Below are 12,660 nucleotides of genomic sequence, written 5' to 3'. Positions count from 1 at the left end.
GTGTACTATACTCCTATATGTGTGTCCAGTTGTACAGGGGGAAGCAAACACACCTTTAGATCAAGATATGGTGTAAATCAAATATTTTCCACCAAACTTAATTTTTTTCCCCTCAGTTCCAATTTATGAAGTAAAACAAAAAACACAATATTGCTTAATGTAATTAGTGATTTCCTGCTTTGTAAACAAATTGCTTGATAGTGTCCTCAAACAGGTTCAGCATCTCAGTATCATGCACAGGACCTGTTCCTAGTCAGATAACTATTTAATGTTCTGGGATAAGGGGCTACTGTATGTGTGGTCTTTCAACTGTTTGTGGCACTGAAGAAGCCCAGTGGAGTTCTGTGAGTTCCTGGAGGAGTTGATCCCAACTGCTCTGCTCTTATTCCATAGGCTGATCTTCTATAATCCTAAAGTTCCAATCTAGAGGTTGGGCCTGTGGAGCCACAGTTTTACAGAGGATTACAGAGATTATGAACTACATATAGTGATACAATACAATGGGTTGTAACTCTTGTTTCATTTAGGAGAGGAAGAGAAACAGAGAGAAGTGGGAAGTTATTAGGATGTTGCATCATGCATTACAATGGTACCCATATTAACACACACGCACACACACACACACACACGCACACACACACACACACGCACACAAACGCACACACACGCACACACACGGGCTCACACGCGCACGCACACACACACACACACACACACACACACAAACAAGGCATGAGCCACATTCCCTAGAGCCAATCTCACAAAAACACCGCTCTCTTCACCTTCCACATTCATATGCGTGCACACACACACACACAGAGCTGATTAATTGCTCTTATAGCCACTTCAGTTCTGTAGCAGATTGATTGCATGTATGCAGAAGAGGAACGGCAGGTCATTCAGCCCTGCTCTCTTCTCCCTCTTCCTCACACCAGACCAACAGTGGAGAAAATCAGTCTGAACCTTGCACCCCCATCACGGTCCCACACACACCAAAGCTGATGCTGGTCCATACAAAAGCACAGACCTGCAGAGCACACTGCTTCTTTGGGTCAAAGCGGATGGGCACTGCAGATTTTAGAGTGAGAGACAACACAGTGGCAACATGACATCACACGAGTTGGGAGGCTGCCAGTAGGTTGGTTGACCACTGAGTGGAGTTGGTGAAGCATCACAGTGCTTCATAATCAGTCTCCTTCAGTAAAGTCCAGAGTGGATGATAGGCAGTGTTCCATGTTAAAGCTATAAACTGCCCTTCATTCCTACCTGTGGCATTACAGAGTCCTACAATTAGGCAGACCTTCTGATAGGTTTGTCACTTTGCTGACAGATAGTGTGTATCATTACATATTCTTTAGTCTGTTGCCTGATTGTGAACTTATACTTGTTCCAGCAGGGTCTAACGTTGCTCTGCTGACCTTATCTGAAACTATTACCTTTATCCTGACTCTCAGGCTGCAGTGTTTTTTCTAATAAGCACAGTTTCTATAACATTAGGCCTTCCTCTGCCCTCCACCTTACTTCTAGTCAATCTCATCTACTCACAGTCTAATAACCAATTTTCAACAAATTAGATGTGGGAAGAGTATCATCATTATGGATTACCTTTTACCTGCAAGAGTTGGTGAGAGGTCTGGAACAACATTTACTGCTGGTGGGATTGTATTTTAGTGTGTGTGTGTGTGTGTGTGTGTGTGTGTGTGTGTGTGTGTGTGTATGTATATATACAATGCCTGGCCAAAAAAAAAGATCACACTCTAATATTTTGTTGGACTGCCTTTACCTTTGATTGCAGCACGCATTTGCAGTGGCATCATTTCCACAAGCTTCTGCAATGTCACAACATTTATTTCTGTCCAGAGTTGCATTAATTTTTCCCCAAGATCTTGTATTGATGATGGGAGATTTGGACCACTGCGCAAAGTCTTCTTCAGCACATCTTAAAGATTCTCAATGGGGTTCAGGTCTGGACTCTGTGGTGGCCAATCCATGTGTGAAAATGATGTCTCATGCTCCCTGAACCATTCTTTCACAATATGAGTCCGATTAATCCTTGTATTGTCATCTTGGAATATGCCCGTGCCATCAGGGAAGAAAAAAATCCATTGATGGATTAACCTGGTCGTTCAGTATATTCAGGTAGTCATCTGACCTCATTCTTTGGGCACCTAATGTTGCTGAACCTAGACCTGACCAACTGCAGCAACCCCAGATCATAGCACTGCCCCCACAGGCTTGTACATTAGGCACTAGGCATGATGGGTGCATCACTTCAGCTGCCTCTCTTCTTACCCTGATGCGCCCATCACTCTGGAACAGGGTAAATCTGGACTCATCAGACCACATGACCTTCTTCCATTACTCCAGAGTCCAATCTTTATGATCCCTAGCAAATTGAAGCCAGTTAGCCTCACTGACAAGTGGTTTTCTTAAGGCTAAACAGCTGTTTAATCCCAATCCCTTTAGTTCCCTTTGCATTGTACTTTCACTATTAAACATATTCCTGAGTTCTACTGTTGTTTTTCTACAATTTGATTTAGCCACACGTTTAAGTGATCACCGATCACGATCATTCAAGATTTTTTCTGACCACATTCCTTCCTCGAAGATGATGTTTCCCCATTGTCGTTCCACTTTTTAATAATACATTGGACAGTTCCCGATTTTAGTAGTTTCAGCAATCTCCTTAGATGTTTTCTCTGCTTGATGCATGCCAATAATTTGACTCTTCTGAAACAGATTAACATCTGTTCCACAACCACAGGATGTGTCTTTTGACATGGTTGTTTAACAAATGAGAAGCTACTCACTGTATCAGTTAGGGTTAAATAAGTTTTTGCCAGCTGAAACATAATCACCCATGCAGTAATTATCCAATGGGAGGCTCTTACTTATTTGCTTAGTTAAATGCAGGTGGTGACCTTGTTTTTGGCCAGGCAGTGTAATATTATATATATATATATATATATATATATATATATATATATATATATATATATATATATATATATATATATATATATATATATATATATATATATATATATATATATATATATATATATATTGTAGCTGTGTCTCACTAGACTAGACCACACACACAGAGCCCTGTGTTAATTGTCTGGTATGATGGATAAGGACAGCAATAAACCTGCAGTTGTAGATGAGTGAGTGCAACATAAAGTCTGTATGAACATATGGACTCACTCCAACAATACATGTCCTGTTCTGCCATTGCTGAGCTATATATCGGGAGAAATTATGTTGCTTCCTACCACCAATCACAGAGAGAGTAGGGACATATGGGCCTTAAACTCTGAAGCATTTGATTGTGCATTATTTATTTGAGTGTGACATATTAATTTGAGTGTGATTTATATAAAAGCCAACCCACCCAACTTAGTGATCTTTTCATACCTGTGTTCAACTCCAAAACAAAATGAAACTGACAAAATGTTAGTATTTGAAAATGTTGTTATCTTGAATTGTGAGAACTGATCAAATCACAATTAAACATATCTCATAGTGGAAATCTACGGACTACTAGGCTAAGATCTAAGGAGTACTCTTTGATCAAGGAACAATTACACTGATCAACTTTGTCAATCTGTGTTTTATTACATCTCAGTCATTTTACATTTCACCCCAGAGCTATTGGTTTAGCCTGCTTTTGTACATTCTACTGCAAAATGGCAGAAAAACAAACATGGCCCGATTATTATAAAGTCTTGGTATTTGAAGTATAGTTGCATCACAGTTTGCAGTAGAACATCCTCTGTGCAGTGTCTGAGCCAAGTCTGCAGCTGACGTTAGAACAAGAACATAAGCAAACATCAACACCAACGCATTCACCGAAACAAAGATCTACAGTGATGCATAAAGGAAAAATCTTTCTGCAAGGAAACATTTCATGTAGGCAGAGTGCACTCTCCCTTAATACAAGTGTTTATTTATTAGAAAACACATTGCAGAAGGGGAGTTAGACACTATAGGTCACTTGTCGCTATGCACAGTTTGTGTTATACTTCTTTCAACTTTCCATCAATTGTCAGTTTCTCACCATCCGATGACAGCTACCTGGATTACCCAGCAGGGACATTCACATGAATAACAACTCCAACAAAACCGCTGTGCCCAACAAACACGTACCAGCACAGACAACCAAGACACTGTCAGTGTCACTAGTGTGTGAAGAATGGCCTGCCACCTAATTAACACACTCCCAGCAGCAGTCCTGTGGTCAGGAAGAGCTGGATGGTGTTGAACAGAGTGGAGTAGATGTCTGACAAAATGCGCATAGCACCAAACTGGCTATTATACCTTACAAATTCACCTAAAGGATAAGTGTGTTTAATACTGTAACATGTAATAATAAGATAATTATTATTAAGTAATAATAATAAAATCTAATAGAATGGCGGTGAGTGAATTGATGCAGACTGTCACAGGATATTTTAACCTGATGATGTGGTACATCATCAAAAAAGCATTCATTGTAATATGAATGTGTGTAAATAATTTCTCAATAATTATTTTATCAATTGCATTTGAAATGTGTAAAAGGTTGGAATATTTATATTTGAAATGACCATGAATACACTAAGAATATTTATTACAACTCATTGTTCAATATTATTTAGCAAACTAATGTTAGCTACCCTTTCACTGAAGAATTATGCTAAAAGAAATTCAATAAACCCAGCAGGCTTTCCAGTTCCTGATTGTTTGTGGTGCTACTTTCAGTAGTAAATTAAAGTTTCATATTTATTTATTTAAGTGCTGTTATTCTTTGTCACACTCTAGTAAGCCGGTGTTAATTACTGCCATGCCATGCTATTCACTATAGTGGAGCTTACATAACCAGGAAGGCACACTAATTCAGTTGGGCAGAGAGAGCACTCCTACTGATAACTGTCGCTGAGGTGCTGTTTTAGGTGTAAAATGTGTTTGCTAAACCAGATCTGTGTATGAAACCAGCATGAAAAGGCCAAAGCTTTTGCCAATTACTTACTTTTTAAAAGTGTCCAATGCCCTAACATTGACTCCATTTCCACTGCATGAAGAATTATCCTGTGCAAACACTGAAGCAAATTACATTCTAACATTGGTTATTACCAAGGCCACACGAGGTTGCACAATGCTGAGAGTCTGTTTCATTGTGTCATGAAAGGACAAGACGATCATTTCTTGTCATCAAGCAATAAATCTCTCAGGAATCTGGCATTGCTGTCATGAACACCCGAAGCTGAGAGACACCAAGCGCTTTGTAGAATGATCGAAAAGGAGACCTGACAGTCTACATGAGACTTTTTTGTCCTGTAGTTACAAATATTTTGTTTTGATTAAATGTGTGAGAACACCAGCATATGCCTAGAGCATAAATTAAATGCGCTCTGCTACTTTATTCAGAGCATTTAGTTTTCCCTGTATTTAGTATATGCAATGTTATATTAACTGAGCCAAACACAAAATATGAAAACAGGTATTGCTGTTGACACTTTGACAGTATATAAATAAGGAATGGAACTTAGAAGCTTCCGCTGTAACTGGGCTTTGCTAGAACAGTTTACTATGGTACTCCAGCTCTTCACCTGAATCAACATTGAACAGGTAATAAACCAGATAAACCGGTCATTTTTAATCTACAACACTTGATGTGATTCTCTAAATATGAGAAACATGTGTTTTACATAATTGAGTGTGATCTTTTAATTTGTCTGGACAGGTTTAGATCGCATTTATTCAATAAACCCAATAATACTCAGAGCAAATAATGGTACGGACATTGTAATTGTTATTATCAAATAGTTTTATGGAAGTCTGCACATAATTGCAGAATTATTTGTTTGCTTCACAACACCATACCCCTACAAATAATGTAATATGTGAAGAAAGAAATGTTTCATGTACTTTTCAGAATATTTAACAATGAAATTGCTTTTAAAAGAAGAATACACTGATTTTCACTTTTACTGTGCTTGCTATATAAAATTAATCACACAACCATTCGCTAATAAATTATGGATTTTGTGTGAACTTCTCCATAGCCAACGCACCATGCACACGCACACACACACACACACACACACACACACACACACACACACACACACACATTGTTTGAGCTTCTAGGATGTGCAATTTATTTTGAGAGATCCACACAAAAGTGGGAAGATAAGAGTTGGTGCACATCACTCTTTTGATGAAATATTCATTTTGAAGTTGTGGCTCCATGATTCCACTGGTTTGTAAAGAGAGAATAAACAGAATTTAAATGAACTAGATAGCCACAGGCTCAAACAGGAAAAATAAATAACACATTTTTTTTCTCTTTAAATAAATGAACATGCAGTGGTCTGTTAATTCGCTTTAAATTTAAAGAGTTGCTTGGTGCTATGACATACAAAGTGAGTTTAGACTAGATGAATGCTGCTTAAATACTCATAGAATATCTATAAGCACATGCTGTAGATGGAGCCAATTTAATCTACTTTACATCTGAGAGGTTAAACATTTAATTCAAAAATTCCAGATACATGTTCGAAGTGTGAAGAAAGGGCATACAGTTCCAATTATTTGCAGAACTCTTTCTAAAACATTTTCCATAGAAATACCAGCCTGCCCCAAAATGATATAATTTAGGTTTTTTTGTTGTTGTTTTTTACAAAGACCCTGTTCTTAAGAAACATGGAAGAACACTGATAGATATATGATTAATTCAAGCTAAATACCTGATTAGTAGGCTTATATTAATGGTTGTGCACCCTCAGTGAAATCTTGGTTAAAAGAGTTCATCTTGGAAAGAATAATATATAGGCCTGCAATAAAACGTGATATGTATTTTTTCAATGTTTCAAAGAAACAGATGGTCAGTCAGTACCTTGACATTCTGCTTAGGAGGTAATAGATTTATACACTTATTTGTTTAATTTTATAGTATATGTAATATATGTGTATATGCATATATAGGTATACATGTGTACATATAGGTGATATAATTTTTAATACTATCGTAGAGATATTAACATTTTAACAGACAGAAATGATAAGATTAATTTGGGCACCACCCTGATTAGCAAGGAAAATGAATTAATTTTAATTACTTTAATTATAAATTTAATTAAATTATAAATTCACTCTCAACTCATGAAAGTCAAAAGATCAACAATGTGATTATTCCTCATCTACCAAAAATTAGAATACCACTCTTGAATCACAAGGGTATATTTATAAACAGATATGAGAACATGCATAAGATCACGATGCTAATAATGACCAGAGGTACTGAGTTCATTCAGATCACTGCAGTGAAACAAATCCAACAAACAACATAACTAAAACAACATGATCCCAAATGAGATTCGTGGCAGTCTGAATGTGGATAACTAAATAAAAACAAAAGGGAAAAGGATGAAATCTGTAGTTTAACCTATGAGTGTGAACTAATTAGCACTGAGTAGGCTGCATAGCAGGCGGGAGGAAGGAGACAACCGAGCCTATTTTGATGTATAAGCATTAAAATTGGCTACAGATACTGGTCATGTAAAGAGCAAATGCCTGTCTTTATGAATTGCTGGGCTGGACCATGTCAAGCCGTCTGCGTGTCAGTGAAAGAGTCCATTTTCCATATCATTGTTGGCTCCGCTCTGCGTAAGTGATATAGGCCGTTAATAATGAAGCAATGTTTCTTGATCTGGCTCGGTTAGAGAGTCAGAGGCCTTTCTGGGTAGGCCTCTCAGAAGCAGGAGTCTTGGCATCAGTGGTTACGTGGCTCATATTTGTTTTGATGACAATTCTAGAACGATTAATCACATGATAAAGGCAGGTCTATTTGATACCAAGTGTAAGTTGTGATGAGCAAATTCCTATGAACAACCAATAAACAAATAAAACTAGGAAAGTGCATTTCCTGAGGATAATGCAGAGTGGTTGTGCAACTTAAGAAATTCCCACGTACTTGCTAGGTGGTTGCTATGGTATTACTAAGCGGTTGTTATGGTCTTGGTAGGTGGTTGCAACGGTATTCCAGGTGACTGCTATGCAATCGCTCAGTGGTTGCTATGGCATTCCAGATGGTTGCTATGGTCTTGCTAGGTGGATACTGTGGTACCCCAAATGGTTGCTATGTTGTTGCTAGCTGGCTAAGTTGTTAGCCTGGAGTCTAAATTCATTGATAATCAGTAGAGTGTAAGCAGTTAGCGTGAGGGTGGCTATGTGTGTACAAAGGTTTCGTGCATTATTGCCCTTCATTCCCTATGGGAAAAATCAGGCGAAAAACGGTTGTCCGATTCAAAAGCGGAATACAAGCACATCTTCCCTGATCAGACCAAACATTCTAATGTATGTCTCGAGTCGATATCTCGAAAACTGCGGGACAAGTCAGCGGCCAAAAAAAGAAGAAGATTATATCGTCTAATAACAATAGTGATTGCACAATGCAATGTGCTATGCACACTAATAAAATTTTAAAAAACAAACTTGGGATTTAAGTGCTTCTGTGAGTAGGTCCTCCGTTTCCGTTTTGCATTGCATTATGGGACAATAGTGTCCATTCAAGCCATACTCCAAAACTGACCAGTTCTAAGTAACCTCTTGGATTTTTGAGTGTACTCAAATTTAACAGTTTTAACGACACTATGTAACACATACTCAAAAACTAGCTAGCATTTGTAAATAGTATAACATTGGGATGCACCTTTTTTAAGCGTCACTCCGCCCTATGGCAACCCCAAATGGACATTGAGTGCACATACCCTTTCAAACAATACGTAACAACCCTGCATAAAAGTCTGTTACACAATCATTACAGTTCTTAAACAATTTCATACCTCATAGTCTTACAATGAAGTTTGAAAACTCTAGGATGGGTGACAGATAATTTAATTCCTGTATAGCTTTCTTGAAGTTATAAACTACTCACTAACATATTTTGTCTAGGGCTGTCAACGTTAGCGTGTTAACGCTCCCGTTTAATCTGAAAACCTTAACGCGTTAGAATTTTTAACGCAAATTAATCGATCTTCCTCCCGTAAATATAGCGCAATTTTTTATACCTGGCTTAATTATTACTGAAAGATATGCACATAGATAATACGATGGCTCGGGAGGCATCATCCAGTGTGTTGAATGGAAAGTTTCCTTTAAAAAAGCTTCCAGATGGAAGTTTAGATACAGCTAAAGTTGTGAGCACATACTGCAGCAATCTTTTCACATAAGTGCATCAAATCTGAAGTATCACCTACAGGCAAAGAACATCTTTGCTGATCTTAGTTAGCACTGAGACTGAGTTTATAGCCGTGTACGTGAAACTATGCTGGACTGCATATTGCACAAAGGTACTTGGCTACACATGCCTCAACAGTGAGAGACTGTCGAATTTTCTTTGGCAGGCCACACTGTGTGGAAGAAGAGGTCAGATTTGTAATCTGAATATGTCTGAACTAGCCTGCGTGAGCAACCGAAGAAAAGCACACTTTACGGACTTGTTGACTAGAGTCATCTCACACAAGTTCACTGTTTCAAGTAATATTATTTATTGCTTCAAGTAATATATTTACATATATGAATAATGCAAATTAATAATGAGCAAGTAATGAAGTGAATAATGAAACTATGTACAATAATCAAATATTAAAAGTAAATATCACAAATATATTATGGTAGCCATACATTACCCGCTGATTCCACTATTTGACATCATAGTAGGTTAAAATGGCTAGTTACTTCTTTGTAAAGCTGTGGAAAAGAGACGTATATATCTGAGACCATATCTTGGTGGGATGAGAAATGTTGGTTGTTTGGTAGGTTTTTGAGTCTGATGTAATTTAGGGTCATGGTGCCTTAGGTATACACAGACTGTTAGAGGGTTAATGCATTCCCAACCGGTTGATTTAGTACACCTATGGAAGTTTTGGAAGGGGGGGGGGGGGGTCATCAGGTTGTGATAAGTCATCAGCTAGGCCATTTTATGGCTTTGTTGCTGAACACCAGGGTGCCAGAAGGGTTCTGGCTTCTATGCACGGGCCAGGCATGAGAGAAAGCCCACTCGGACCAAATCAAAGTTTCACCAGAGTAATAAATTCTAGTCTGTCTTCGCTACACTAGTTCAAGTTCAAGTTCAAGTTTGGCACTAGTGTGCCATGTAGAATCTGTACTTATAGTAATATCCTGTTGAGAGGAGCGACGGTAGTGGCAGGGAGGGAGAGTGTCTTATTATCAATGAAAGGCAACGGAAAACACCGCGTCGATCATGTAAAAAAAAAAAAAAAGCAGAAAAGCACAGTGACAGTAAAAGCTCGAAGTCTGGAGTGTTGACGTGCAGGAATAACTGAGAGCATCGTACTGCCGCAGCAGGCAATGTGCAACACTGCACTTGGGTTCCTGTGGGCTTTAAATAGGGAGAGAGAGAGCGAGCGAGAGAGAGAGAGAGAGCGAGAGAGAGAGAGAGAGAGAGAGAGAGAGAGAGAGAGAGAGAGAGAGAGAGAGAGAGAGAGAGAGAGAGAGAAGGACTAACCAGAAACAGGTCTGCATGGTTAGTACTCGGGTGACTGGGTGAAGGACAGGTGCAGTGTGTCTGTGTGTGTCTGTGTGTGTTAGTGGGTGTGTCCCTCTGTCTGGATGCCTGGCACACTGTGACAAAAGGGAGGAAATGTTTGGGGAAGGGATAAGATCTTCTAATGTTATTTGCTAAGAATGTGATTACAAAGTCTAAATAAAGACCATTTTAATAAAATGCATTAAATTACACATTCAGAAGTAAAAAAAATAGAGATCTGCATTTGGCTACACTATCAAACATGTTAAATGTGAATGGAGCATGAAAACAAATATTTAAGCTTGTATTTAAGTATACTGTATGTCTAAACTTCATGGGAGTCGTGAATGGTCTTCAGTGGGTACAGTGGTACAGTCAAAAGTGTAAAAGTCCATTTCAAGGACTTTGGAGCATTTGGTAAAGGAAGCCTCACACACAATTGTTTCTCAAGATATAACACTTGCATAAACTCCTATAAAGCCCTAGAAACTTTGAAGAACTATCACACGCTCAGTACCAATTGGTGTTGAATGTGCTGGAAGCAAAATCACAAAGCTGCATTACAAAGGTGCTAATTTTATGATGCAACCTCATTCATAGGTTTGTACAAAGCATGGTGTTTGCATTTTTCCCTCTTTATGAAAATTAATTTACATACTGTTTTCTCTGTTAAGGTGGCCAAAAGTTGTCTTGTAGTATGTTAATCACCTTCTGCACTTTATTGCATTTCATTTTTTTACATTTTTGGTTAGATTATGTTATGCCAGTCTGGTACATGGCCTGTAAAACCATGCCTGCATCACATTGATTTTAAATAAACATACTCGTTTTCCCAACCTTCCTGTCCATTTGAAACTGCTCGAACTAGTTGCTCTGGTATAATTACTCTGCATTACTTTGCAGCACCATATTTTTGTTAGTCCGTATTAGCTCCGGATGGGGAGCGGGGCAGGCGTGAGCCCTTGAGCACACAGTCCATTCCTGTCTGCTCTTCACACCCTTCATCTGCTGCTACCTGCATGCTGTTCTAAGAGCACTGACCCCCCTCCTTGAATCAGGTCTGACAAGGCAATTCTCTGCAATTCACCTCCATAGCTGAGATAAAACCTTGGACTGCTGTAAGTTAGATGAGAGGGGTAAGTAATCACTAAGCTGTGACATTTGCAGCAGTTTCCATCTTTTCTCAGATGCTTTGATAAATTAATGAACCAGAGATGACCTTTACAGAATGGCTCACTCAAGCCTGACTATCCCATTTTATTGTTTTGCACATTAACAACAGGCCTTCGCAGATTAATTGAACCTCATACCTCAGATCAGTTAGCACTCATGTAGAATGGAAGATCGCTCAGTTTGCTTTAAAATACTGATAATATGAAGGGACTTTGTCTACATTACCAAATGAGGCCCAGTGTTGTTCCCAAATAATACAGATTTCTCAAAAGAGCAGAATGAATCTTCAAAACAGCATTTTATATTGTAAAACATCACACTTAACCTCCAAAATGCCCTAAGGGTCCCCAGAGGTCTGTACACAAGCTTCAAAAACACTCACTTTAATTAATGGTGGGTGCTCTAGAGTTTTCTCAGTTGCAATAGCACTGTTGTGATAACACTGTATTCAACAGAGAATGCAGTAATCAGATGAAATGACTTGGGTGAAAGCAAATAGTACATAATTACAGGTGAAGAGTGTTGTGGAATGAATAGATGCACATTACACTTTCATGATGTTCCCAGAAAGGGAATATAATTTACTGTACAGCTTTAGAGAGTGAGCGATATAGATTTACTTTAAAATACCTTTCACATTCTAAGCAACTCGTTACAAAAATTTATAAAGCCATTTAAAAATATATATAGTTACTTATAAATAAATATTAGTCATTGAGAGAGGCAGAGTCGTTGGAAAGTCAAACTCCTATTATAAATTTTGTATTAAATTTATGACCAATCCCATTTCCTATTTTTACCCCAATCCCTTGTTTTCGAGTGTCCCCTTGCCTCCTCGAACTAAGTTATAAGGGGTAGTGGTTGAAATCTTCCCATACAAAACCAGACAACCCTTCAAGAACCAATCCATCATCAGTAGTCGTCCATGGTTTTTATATAAAGAGACTCACCAG

The sequence above is a fragment of the Electrophorus electricus genome, chromosome 16, assembly GCF_041902795.1.
Source record: "Electrophorus electricus isolate QZ-2024a chromosome 16, ASM4190279v1, whole genome shotgun sequence".
Classification (NCBI taxonomy): Eukaryota; Metazoa; Chordata; class Actinopteri; order Gymnotiformes; family Gymnotidae; genus Electrophorus; species Electrophorus electricus.
The sequence above is the reverse complement of the archived record's forward strand: the minus strand, read 5'-3'. Positions refer to the sequence as shown.